Source organism: Panthera pardus, unplaced genomic scaffold (assembly GCF_024362965.1).
Source record: "Panthera pardus isolate Hobbes unplaced genomic scaffold, ASM2436296v1 HiC_scaffold_2, whole genome shotgun sequence".
Classification (NCBI taxonomy): domain Eukaryota; kingdom Metazoa; phylum Chordata; class Mammalia; order Carnivora; family Felidae; genus Panthera; species Panthera pardus.
Window position 1 is genome coordinate 13,520,771 of NW_026526765.1, and position 11,850 is coordinate 13,532,620.

At 48.8% G+C, this 11,850-nt stretch overlaps 1 long non-coding RNA gene across 5 annotated transcripts in view; it reads left to right on the forward strand.

The window, feature by feature from the left end:
- LOC128778242 (uncharacterized) overlaps window positions 1–11,850 on the forward strand; it is a 52,194-nt gene that overhangs the window by 11,360 nt on the left and 28,984 nt on the right. For all 5 annotated transcript variants that reach the window (XR_008423668.1, XR_008423669.1, XR_008423670.1 and 2 more), the window contains exons 2-3: window positions 5,654–5,764; window positions 10,894–11,083. This is a non-coding gene — a long non-coding RNA (uncharacterized LOC128778242). The remainder of the gene's footprint in view (window positions 1–5,653; window positions 5,765–10,893; window positions 11,084–11,850) is intronic.

The following is an 11,850-nucleotide window of genomic DNA, read 5'->3' on the forward strand; positions in this document are numbered from 1 at the left end:
CAGGAACAAGAAGCTAAAATGAGAAGAGCAGTGTGACCGGGGACTAGGGGTGGCAGAGGGAGGGAAGACCAGTGAGTGAGGAGAGGAAGGCAGTGGGGCCTCACGAAGGGCACAGCAGACCATGCACGGTTTAGATTTTGTTCTAAAAGACAGTAGAAAATTAATGAAGGGTGTTGTGCAAAACATGACTTCATTCAATTTTCATCTCTTTTTAACAATTTCTTATGTTTATTTTTGAGAGAGAGAGAGAGAGAGAGCGTGAGCAGGGGAGGGGGCAGAGAGAGAGGGAGATACAGAATCCAAAGCAGGCTCCAGGCTCCGAGCTGTCAGCACAGGGCCCGACAAGGGCCTTGAACCCACAAACTGCGAGATCATGACCTGAGCCGAAGTCAGATGCTTAACCGACTAAGCCACCCAGCCACCCCTCATCTTTCTTTTTAAAGTTTATTTATTTTGAGGGGCACCCTGGGTGGCTCAGTTGATTAGGCGTCTGACTTCGGCTCAGGTCATGATCTCACGGTTCATGGGTTTGAGCCCCACGTTGGGCCCTGTACTGACAGCTCAGAGCCTGGAGCCTGCTTCAGATTCTGTGTCTCCTTCTCTCTCTGTTCTTCCCCCACTTGTGCTCTGTCTCTCTCTGTATCTCAAAAATAAGTAAAAATATTAAAAAATTTAAAAAAAATAAAGTTTATTTTGAGAAAGAGTATATGACCACATGCGAGCAGGTGAGGGACAGAGAGCGAGTGACAGAGAGAGAGAGAGAGAGAGACTCCCAAGGAGGCTCCACACTCAGCACTAAGCCCAAGGTGGGGCCCGATCTCAGGAACTGTGTGAGATCATGACCTGAGCTAAAATCAAGAGTGGGGCACTCGACCGACTGAGCCACCCAAGAGCCCCTCAATTTTCAGCTTGAAAAGATTGTCCTGGTCATTGATGAGGAGACAAGCAGGAAGCAAGATCAGTCAGCGATTACTGGACTAGTCAGAGAGATTGGTAGCGGTGGATATGGTGAGAAATGATTGGATTTGGAACTCATCTGGGACACACAGCCAACAGGAATTGCTAATGCATCCAAAGTAAGATGTTAGGGACAGAGAGGAATTACAAATGACATCTAACCCCTGTAGACATAGGGAAGCTGGGGGAGAGTAAATTCTCTCTTGGGAGAGGAATTCCTTCTTGGACATACTATACTTCATATGCCTAATATGGGTCCAAGTGCAGACAAACAGGAAACTGGATATAAAAACTGTGAGCTCAGGGAAGAGAAAGTCAACATCTAAATGACACAAAAGCCCCAGGAATCCATGGGATAAATTGGAAGATGTGGTAGAAGGTACGGTGTTTTCTGCTTCTTCGGTTTTCATAATTAAGTAGGAAGTTGGGGGATGGGAGGAATAGTGACATGAAGTTTAAAAAGAGAGGAATTTTGAGATAGTGGCCTTGGGACCCAGGAAACCATGGGAGTCCCTTCACTAGGGAAGGGTGGGAGGGTGGATGTGATGGGCGGCCTCTGAGAATCATGGTCATAAGCTCAAGGTGAGAGTGTGCTTGGGTGTTTCTCTAGCAACACCCAGCCGCTCACATACAGACTTAGAGAATCGGGTTTACCGTGGATGGGTTTTTTTTGTTTTTTTTTTTAGGCTAAGTGGAGAAGAGGAAGGGATAAGAAAGGAGTTGAGGGTGAACACAATTGAATGATTACGGTGATGGACCAGAGATTCTAATCTGGGGCAGGAGGGAAGTGAAAGCGTTGAAGAAAATGGTGGCTTCATGGCTGGGAGGTCCTGATGAGGTAACATGGTTAGAGAAGTGTACCTAGCAGGGAGTATGCTAAAAAGCAGTGGAAAGGAGTCAGTGGAAGCTAGAATTTAGAGGGGGAGGAGGTCATGAGGTCGAAGGATCAAGAAGTCAGGGCACCGGGTGGATTGTTCATGTGAAAGAAGTCTGCAGAATCATGCTGCAGAGAAAGTCAGCGTGAGCCAGATACTTGGATGAGGAGGGATGGTCTAATAGCATTGCTCTAAAGATCCTGAGGATTACGTCGCGGAAATGAGAGAAATGGTCTGGAAGTACCAAGGGGACAGTTACGGCGTAGTAGGCCCGGCGGTACAGGGCTGGGAACCAGAGTCCTCACCCAAGAAGGCTGCAGGGAACATGCCAAGACTGAGTTAGAGCTAAAAGGTGGAACATTGGAGCACCTGGGTGGCTCAGTCGGTTGAGCAGCCGACTTCGGCTCAGGTCCTGATCTCGCCGTTCATGAGTTCGAGCCCCGCGTCGGGCTCTGTGCCGACAGCTCTAGAGCCTGGAGCCTGCTTCAGAGTCTGTCTCTCAGTCCCTCCCCCCACTCACACTCTGTCTCTCTCTCTCTCTAAAATAAATAAACATTAAAAATATTTTAAAAAATAAAAGGCGGAACATAAAAGAGAGGAGGTGATTATGGGCAGTTTGCAGATGACAGATCACGAGCTGCTGAGAACACAGGGTGCAGCATCGGGAGAGGGAGGCACCTGTCATGTGTGGCGAAAGGGAGGATAAGCTGTTCGGGCTCGCTCCAGGCAGAAGCAAAATCAGGGTCAGCAAAGCTCATGTGGACTTAGCAATTGTTACTCACATGAAGCCAAGTTCTGCTTCTTTGGCCATGTCCTGAACTACTGAAATTGCCAGATAAGCACTCTATGAATAATTTATCATCATAGGTAATGTTTACTAAGCTTTAATTACGGAGCTGTCTTTGAAGAAATCGATCTCATCCTATATATCTTGGGTATCTTCAAAGTTTTACATTCTGACTTCAGTTTATTTGAAATTAATGGAAAAAAACCAGGAACCTAAGGAAGAATGAATGTGAAATCATATATAACATGCAATGAGATGAAGCTGTTCTGACCTGGGAACACCACCACACGTGGCACAGTAGCTGCACTTGGGCCTACTACTTGGGGGACTTGGCCATAGTCCACTGGATTTGTTTGGTTTTTGTAGGTTCCGCGTTTGTGCATTAAAAGGCAACAGGATGGGGGCCTCACCCTGAATCTTCTAGTTCTTTGGTGATGACGCTAATTCCTGCCATTCCCCCTGGGATGCCATAGCACTTTTGAGCCACCATCTTTTCCACGGAGGGGAGTCGTTTCAGAGCATTCTCCCTGACGTCTGCACTGTGGTGGTAGTCTTACCCTAAGGCAAGGAACCGATGTGAGGTGAGGTTGTGCAACGACCAAGCATGTCTAGTTCCGTTATATGTTTGGGGTCTGGGAAAATGACCTCCAGATGGCGCCACGGACCCGCTGTAGCCATTGTAACTTGAATCTGGGCCTGGGATCCACTTATTACCTAGCCCCAATATCCCTGACTCTAACAGAGGCCCGTGAGGATGATTAGTGACTCTAGGTGTTAATGTCTACCAATACCCTGTCAAAGAGTCGTCAAAACGCTTGGGCATTCCTCAGCATTGTTACCCAAGTAGATCCTTTTGGTGAAGGACCGGGAGATCAGACTTGTGTGGTATTGCAGGGGGCTGGGGAGACAGTCTTGCCTTCAACCAATGGGCTTGGGTCCAAAAACTGGCTCAGGCCGGGAAACCAGACAAGAACTTGAGACTTTTAATTGGGATGGTGTCCCCTCAGCTTCCTGGTCATCCATCCTTGACTTTTTTTTTTTTTTTTAATGTTTATTCATTTTGAAAGAGTGTGAGTGCAGGTTTGAGCAGGGGTGGGCAACGAGAGAGGGAGAGAGAGAACCCTGCATGGAGCCCAGTGCTGGGCTCAATCACACGACCACATGATCATGACACGAGCAGAAATCAAGAGTCTGACGCTTTAACCAGCTGAGCCACCCAGGTGCCCCATCTTTGACTTCTTTTAATCGTACAGATTGAGCAGTCTCTTGTTGGCTACCCATCTGTTTTGCCCTTAGGGATGCAGTAACTAATAGGGTTTTGAGTTAATTCCCTTGGATGTTCCTTTCTGGCTGGGAGAAGAGTTTTTCATAGTTGAGGGAAAGAGTCCTCACGAATATCTCTTGGCCAGAGGGACAGACCGTGGCAAGTGACAGCCGGCTGTCCACCGAAGCTTGTTAATACAATCAGCACGTACACATTCTCCCCTTACGTGATGCAGAGTGTAACTGAAAAGGTAGCTGCCCAGCCTGGAGCTACATTTCCCAGCATCCCTTGCATAGAAGTAATGCCAGGTGATGTCACTTCTAGACTGAGGAGGTTAAAAGGCACGTGTTCTCATCCAGTCAGTTGCTCTCTTTTTGCCAACTTTGTTTGTGGTTAGGGTAACCTCTGAAGATAAATGTTGAAGGAGGCAGAACCCCTGTCAGCTGGGCCCCTGAATAGCTATAGGAGCAGAGCCAATACCCTCCTACCATTACATCCTTCTTGGTCCACTATGCAAGCAAGAAATGGTCCTTAGTAGCAGTGGGCACTTGAAATGTAGGTGTTCGCCAAAGCAGCTGGGGTTACCTAATACGTACTATGCTCTCTATACATTCTTTATCAAATCTACCTAGAATAAAATCGTTTCTGTAAGGATGGATTTTTACCAGATTTGAAGGTGTGTCTCTGATGGTCTGGCTAGAGTATAGGTTATGTGACATATGTAAACATCACCGGAGAGGCCCAGGGACGTTTTTCAGAGCTGGGCAGTTATTCACAAGTGAAAATGAAGTATAACTGGGGTGCCTGGGTGGCTCAGTCCGTTGAGCGTCTGACTCTTGATTTCAGCTCAGATCATGATCCCGGGGTCATAGGATCGAGCCCCACACCGGGCTCTGCTCTGAGCACAGAGCCTGTCTTAAGATTTTCTCTCTCCTCCCTCTGCCCCTCTCTCCCACTTGCACTCTCTCCTCCCCTCTCTAAAATTAAAAGAAAACAATGAATTATAATAAAGGACAATGCTAATACAATCAGCAAGTACACATTTTCTCTGTCCTAAGCTCCTTGATATAAGCAGTCACGTGGGTCCTTGTAGGCTGTACCTCTTACGTACCTCCAGTTCTCTGGCCGTGCTTATCCGGGGCTCTCTGGATGCTCTTGCCACGGATTTAGAGGACACGCCCTGGAGGGCGTGGGTATCGGTTTCCTATTGCTGCTGTAATAAGTTACCACCGACTCAGTAGTTTAAAGCAGTAGTTTATTTTCTCACAGTTCTGGAGGTCAGAAGTCTGAAATGAGACCCACAGGGCCAAGACCACGGTGTCACCAGGGCTGGCTCCTCCCGAGGGTTCCAAGCAAGAATCCTTTGCATGCCTGTAAGTTGCCTGCGTGGCTCCACTGTGACCCCTTCTCTGCATCGCTACAGCCTGTGACTGCTGTCACCACGTCTCCCACTACTGAGCCTGATCTCCTGCCTCCCTCTTACAAGGACACATGATTGCACTTGGCCCCACGAGGATAATCTCAAAACCCTCAGTGTGATCACATTTGCAAAGTGTCTTCTGCCGTAGAAGGTAACCCTCGCAGGTCCCGGGGATTAGGATGCGGACACCTTCCAGCCTGCCACAGTGTGGGATGTGGCTTCCATGTGGCTTTGAAAGGCACCAGCTGACAAGGAAATGGGAGGGGACTGGCTCCCCACCTAGTGCAATTCAGCCAATGGGAAACAGGAGACAGGACCAACTCAGGAAATGTCTTTTGTTCCTTCTCCAGGACGGCTGCTCCGAGGCAGGAGTTTCCTATACAACCTGTGCAGACACATCCCACGTGGCCCCGGTCTTGCTGAGCAACTGTCGGGTCTCCTGGTGGGCCGAGGGGAAGCAGGTACGAGCACGGCAGGGCAGTGCTTTGCATGGCTTCCCATGCTTCTCTGCCTCGCTCCCTTACCCTCGCTGCCCCGGCTGCACTTCCCAAAGCACTAGCACTTGACCTCTGTTCTCCGGGGCGGGGCGGGGGAGTCTCAGCCAGGGAGGCCCCCACATTGAAAGTTACCATTTCCTCTTTCGTTTAAGAACCAATTCCTGAGCATCTAGCGTGTTCAGACCTGGTCCTGGTTAAGAGTGACGATAACAAACCCAAGAAGATTTCTGCTCTTCTAGAGATGACCTTCTAATTGCGAAAGACTTACCATAAGCAATTAAGTAAGAAAATGCTATTTCGTGGCAAGTGCTCCGTTCGGCACGGTGATACAGTAAAGGCTCTTCTATATTTGGTGGTGAGGAAAAGCCTTTCTGGAGAGGTGACATTTAAGCTGAGGCCTGAACGGCAAAGAGTCACAGGTGCAGAATCAGGGGAAGGAGAAGTGGGCTGAGTGGCCATGTGACATCACGTGGGGACCCAGTCTTGCCTTCAACCAATTTGGAACCGATGTGCTTCTCACACGGATGGTTCTAGGTGGCACGGTCTGGTTGAACAGCAGCAGAACTTTACTTTTAAAAAATTCATGATTCTACCGAGCAGCGGAAGGCCAGATGGTTTAAAATGCAAAATAAAACACTTGAAGCGGGAGCTTTCTGCTCGCCCGTAAATGGGACTTTCTCTTTGTCGTGAAGGGATGTGTTTTATTTTAGAAGTAAGTAAGATTTCCTCCTGCTGTGTTTTCAGCTCAACCTCATTTCAGAGGAAGGGCCGTGAAACCAGAAGTTCTGAGTCTCTAGCTCCCTCACGTGTATCAGACAGAAATTGGGTTATAAGCCCATTTCCTTCTGTCTCCAGCGTGGTTTTGTTTTTATGATTAGCTGGTATTTGTGTCACAGTGCTTTCTGCTTTGCCTCATTTCAAATGCTTCTGCAAGATCAATTTACATCGTAACTCCGAGCATGGCCTAAAGGAGATGTGGGCTTCGTAACCAGAGGACACAACATCTCTTCAGATTTTCTCTTCGATAGTAAATGTGTTTAATAACACTGTAAAATGTATTATGAAAAAAAGAAAAGTTATAAATGGTTGCTGCTGCCGTAGAGAAATGCAGTTGGGTTTTAAAGGAATTTCGATGTTTTATCTAGTGACCTTGCTACATTCATCAACTCTAATAGAAAATCCAACACGATCGGTTGATAAACTAGGTGTTTCATCACGTCAGCTGTAAATAGTGACACTTTTAAATCTCACCCATTCCTCATACGTTTATCCCTCTTTTTGGCTTACTGGCATGGCTAGAACTTTCTCAGCGGGGGTGGGGGAGGGGGGCGGCACTTATCTGTCCTCCCTGCGTCAGCTGAGTGGCCTTGCAGGCCGGGGGCTGAGAGTCATCTGCAGGCCCAGCATTTGCATGTCGGGCGGTTGCTGTTGGGAAGATGTGCCCCTTTGGCTCCAAAAGCACGTGTCCCGTGTCCCGAGAGCCTAGCAGATGTCGTAGTGCCCCCCCCCCCCCCGCCCGCCCCCGCCCTGTTTGACCTTAGCTTTGGGTGTCATGTGGGAGCCCTCCTGTCACACTCTGTCGGGAGAGGAGAATTAGACCCCACCTTTTGATGGGAGGATCGTCAAAGAATTTGTGGGTGTGTCTAAAGACAGCACGGTGGGTTCTCCGGCCCAAATTATTTACATTTCTCCTTCACATGTTTCTGGGCACGTGACGCCAATCCCATGACTGGGGCTCAGCTCCACTGACTGGGAATCATTCTCCATGGGTTCTTGGATACACCCTGAGTCATCCTTCTTTTTTTTCCATCAGTGCCACAGACTTCTATGCCTCCCAGTTTCCCCTGTGGGAATGACGGTCTCCATGGCAGTTATGGCTGCCCCATGACTGTCCATGGGGGACAGAAAACTTGCCTCCGTAGCACACAGCTCTTCCAGTCCGTGTTAACCAGCTGCACTTGAGAAACTACACCCAACGAGCCTCGTTCACCCTGGAACTTGACTGACGTGACAAAATCTTGGGCTTGAGGCCCGAACCCTGGATGCCTTAATAAGCAAGGCTTTGATGGGTCTGGAGAGGGAGGGAGTGTATTTTGCGTAGAGCTAGTGGCTGGAATAATCTGCAGACGCACCCACGTGTTGAGGTTAAGACAGACCAGTTGGGGGACAGTCCCTGTGGGGCTTGTCTGTCTCTCTGTGGCCTCCTTACATAGGCGTGTTTAGCACAGAATCTTCAGGTTGGTGAGATTTCTTTCATGTCTGCCTTGTCCTCCTCAGGTGTAGGTCGCCCTGGCCTCACAAGCTATACGGTATCTGTTCTACCACATTCTATCAGAAGTGGAGTGACTATGGCTGGCCAATACTCACGGGGGTTACAGTTCACCTTTTTTATGGGAGGGGTTATCAGGAAGTTGCAATGGTTTTTTAATTTTTCTAATGTTTATTTTGAGACAGAAAGAGTGTGAGTGAGGGAGGGGCCGAGAGACGGAGAGAGAGGGAATCCCAAGCAGGCTCCGCACGGTCAGCCTGACGTGGGACTACATCTCATGAATCCATGACCTGAGCCGAAACCAAGAGTTAGATGCTCAACCAACTGAATCATGCAGGTGACCCAAGAAGTTGCAAGGTGTATTATTTTGTTGTTGTTTTTGTTGTTTTAAGGTTATTTATTTTGAGAGGAGGGTGGGTGGAGAGAGGGAGAGGGAGAGAATCCCAAACAGGCTCCACACGGTCAGTGCAGAGCCCAGCGTGGGGCTTTATCCCACAAACCGGGAGATCGTGACCTGAACTGAAACCAAGAGTTGGACACTCATCTAAATGAGCCACCCGGGCGCCCCAAGAAGTTGCAACATTTTTTAAAACTACCACACACGCTAAATTGCAAGGGAGGCTGGGGAATGGATTCTGTAGCTTAGCATTGACCGCAAGCTACGATTTAAGGCAATTCTATTATAAAAGGTCAAAGAAGAAAAAGGACAAATGGTCAAAGGGCAGATCCCCAGGGGATGGTTAGCAGTCTCCGCCCCAGGCAGCTTTGCAAGAGATTAAAATCAAAGCCAGGTTGTCACAGCCGAAGAGATTATGAGCAGGGCGGAAGGTCATTTCAGGCAAGAGAAGAATCTGTGTGGACGGATACCTGGAAAAAGGACTGAGGGGGTCACGTGTGTCTGTCTACATCAGGGGAAGCTGGTGATGGCACAGTGGTAAACGAGGGGCCTGTCCACGTAAAGAAAAAAAGAAAGGATTTGGATTTTCGGGTAGCTTTGTGAGAGAAGCAAGCTTTCAGACAAACTTGGATACGAATGCTCTGTCCCCTGTAGTTTTGTCATTTTTCTGCCAAGTGTGCTTAGATTATAAAAGTGGCCATAATTCTTCAACCTCTTGCGTGACTTTGCAGCAACTTCCATCACGATACGGAGGGGCGCCTGGGTGGCTCAGTCGGTTGGGAGTCCAACTTCGGCTCAGGTCATGATCTCGCAGTTCGCGAGTTCGAGCCGCGCATCGGCCCTGTGCTGACAGCTCGGAGCCTGGAGCCTGCTTCGGATTCTGTGTCTCCCTCTCTCTCTGCCCCTCCCCTGCTCATCCTCTGTCTCTATCTCAAAAATAAGTAAAACATTAAAAAAAAAAAAGATACGGAGTCTGGTTCCCCACCTCTTGGCTCTGGTCTGGCATTGGGTCTGGCTTTGGCCAGTAGAATGTCGCAGACGTAACAGTGTGCCAGTTTTGAACGTAAGCCCCGAGAGGCTCTGTCTATACCTACTCGCTTTCACGAGACCTTGCCAAATGCCGAGAATCAGCCAAGGCCAGCTGACTGCGACCGAGAGAGAGATCACGTGGAACAGAGCTCAGCCCTCCCACTGAGGCCCCAGACACATGAGAAAGCTGAGGCAGCATCCACAGAGTTGACCCGGATGCAACCGAACTAAGTCATGAATGAGCCCAGCTCCAACTGATGACCTATAGAATCGCGACCTGAATAAATTGTTGTTTCAGCCACTGAATGCTGGAACGATTTGTTGCACAGCAAAGCTGTTAGAGCAAGTTAAAGAACCTGCTTTCTGGATCTCAGGATCCTCAGGGTAAACACGGGTTTGCTGGCACCCCCACCATGGCTACTGGGGGGCCACGATGGGAGGGAGGATGGTACGCGAAGCCTGAAACAGGATGTTCTGAGCAAATGGTACGCTAATGTCATGGATCACATCAGAGAAAGATGGTCCAGGGAAAGACACAATGAGAGTAAAAGGAGGCATTACTTAGAAATCCCCATTCTGCTCATTTCTGTCTCCTGGATTTTCCTCGGTCATGTGTTCTACTGGCTTGTGCTCACGTATCACAAATCTGCATGTTTCGGCTCCGCTGTCTTTGAAAACTCCCACCCTCACACTTTCGCTTGCTGGGCCCCTTCAACACATTAGCAGGTGGTCCGATTAGAGTCAACTTGTTTCATCTATTTACATCTTTTACCCCCCAACTTGTCTCCAAGCAAGACAATTTTTCTATTTCCTTTGCAAACCCCACTGAGATAGTGTGTGTGCGTGTGTTTTTTAACCCAAATGAGAATTTAGTAAATATTTAGTAAATTAAAGTCAACTAAATTATGTTGTGGTTGGTGTTGATCATTGGGGTTACCTTATTTCTAATCAGGAGGCCTGTCACATTTGCTCAATGTCAAGTCACCAAGTAAACTTACAGAGAACAAGTTCCCCCAAGAGATCAGAGTTACCAGAATCCCTCATTTTCCTTTCTGGCATGTCTTGAGGGATTGATGAGAATTCTGATTCGGCAACTAGTCCCCACCAGCAATGTCTGGATGCCTAGGGGGAGTCGACCCTGTTTATGTCTCAAGCCACCAATCAACTGTAATCCTGTCCTTACTTGAAAGGGAAAAGAAGTCTGTGGGAAAACTAAAGATAGGAACAAATGATACACTTTGAAAACCTCTTTAATTTTCCCACAGAAACTCTGCCCCACACAAAGTGCTTCAAGCTTTCTAAGTACCTTTTTACTTGCTTTAGAGGTTTTCCTATGAAGAAGATGCAACTTTCTTATTGAAAAACTGTTGACTGATGTATCGTTTCTGTGGTGTGCAGGACCGAGCTTTCGGAGCCAACCACACGACCCATCCAGCTCCACATTGTGCCGTCACCTTGGAGCCTGAAACGAGCCATGGTGGGAATGACGGACGCCATGAAAACCGGCCAACACTACAAAGCGGGACTGTTTTCCTCAGGGAGAGCCGGTGGCTAAACATCTGCCAGCACATCGCTGCCTAAGCTCCAGGTACCTGGGAATTACAGCTTTCCTCCTCTTGAGCACAAACACAAAGCTTCACCAGGAAAACATCAGGCACCTTTCTCCCTGCCGGGCAGACTACTCTTTAGTGGGGGAGCCCATAGAATGGGGACAAAATGAAATCATGACCAAGATCTGTGCTGAGTAGGGAAGAGGGTGGCGTGAGACAAGGCGAGAGGCAGGCAGGACAGAGAACACAGCCCTGGAGTAGAGATTCGTATGTTGGTGAGACAAAGAGCTTTTAGGAGAGGGATGCCTTTGGGTACTTTATAAGGATCCCTCCAGATGTCTGGTCTGTCAACAGCATATATAGGGGGGAGGGTTACTTAGAAATCCCCATTCTGCACCTGAGGTGGTAGAACACAGAGGCCAATGAAGATGCTGTCTGGAGCTAGGATAAGGGAGTTGGAGCACGGCTCCTGACCTTTGCCCTAACAGCCGCCCCACACCATCTCCTCCCCCACACCTGCACTTGGGCTGCTTCCAGGGCCTTCCGCCATCCTGCAAGGCCAGCTTAAGACCCGGCACTCCCTCACCTGCAGTCTTCCCTGGCCATCCCGGTCACATCTCTACCTGCTCTGGACAGGCATGACGCTGGATGTCTTGGGCCATGTGAAGGGAGGACAGTGCCGCTCTCCCGGAGAGGCTTTTGTCCGTATGCTGATGGCTCGAGTAGCAACGAGAGACGATGCTGAGCCAGTCTATGCTGATGAGGACGTGCAGGGAGAGCAGGGAAGCAGAGAGCTCGTTCAAAA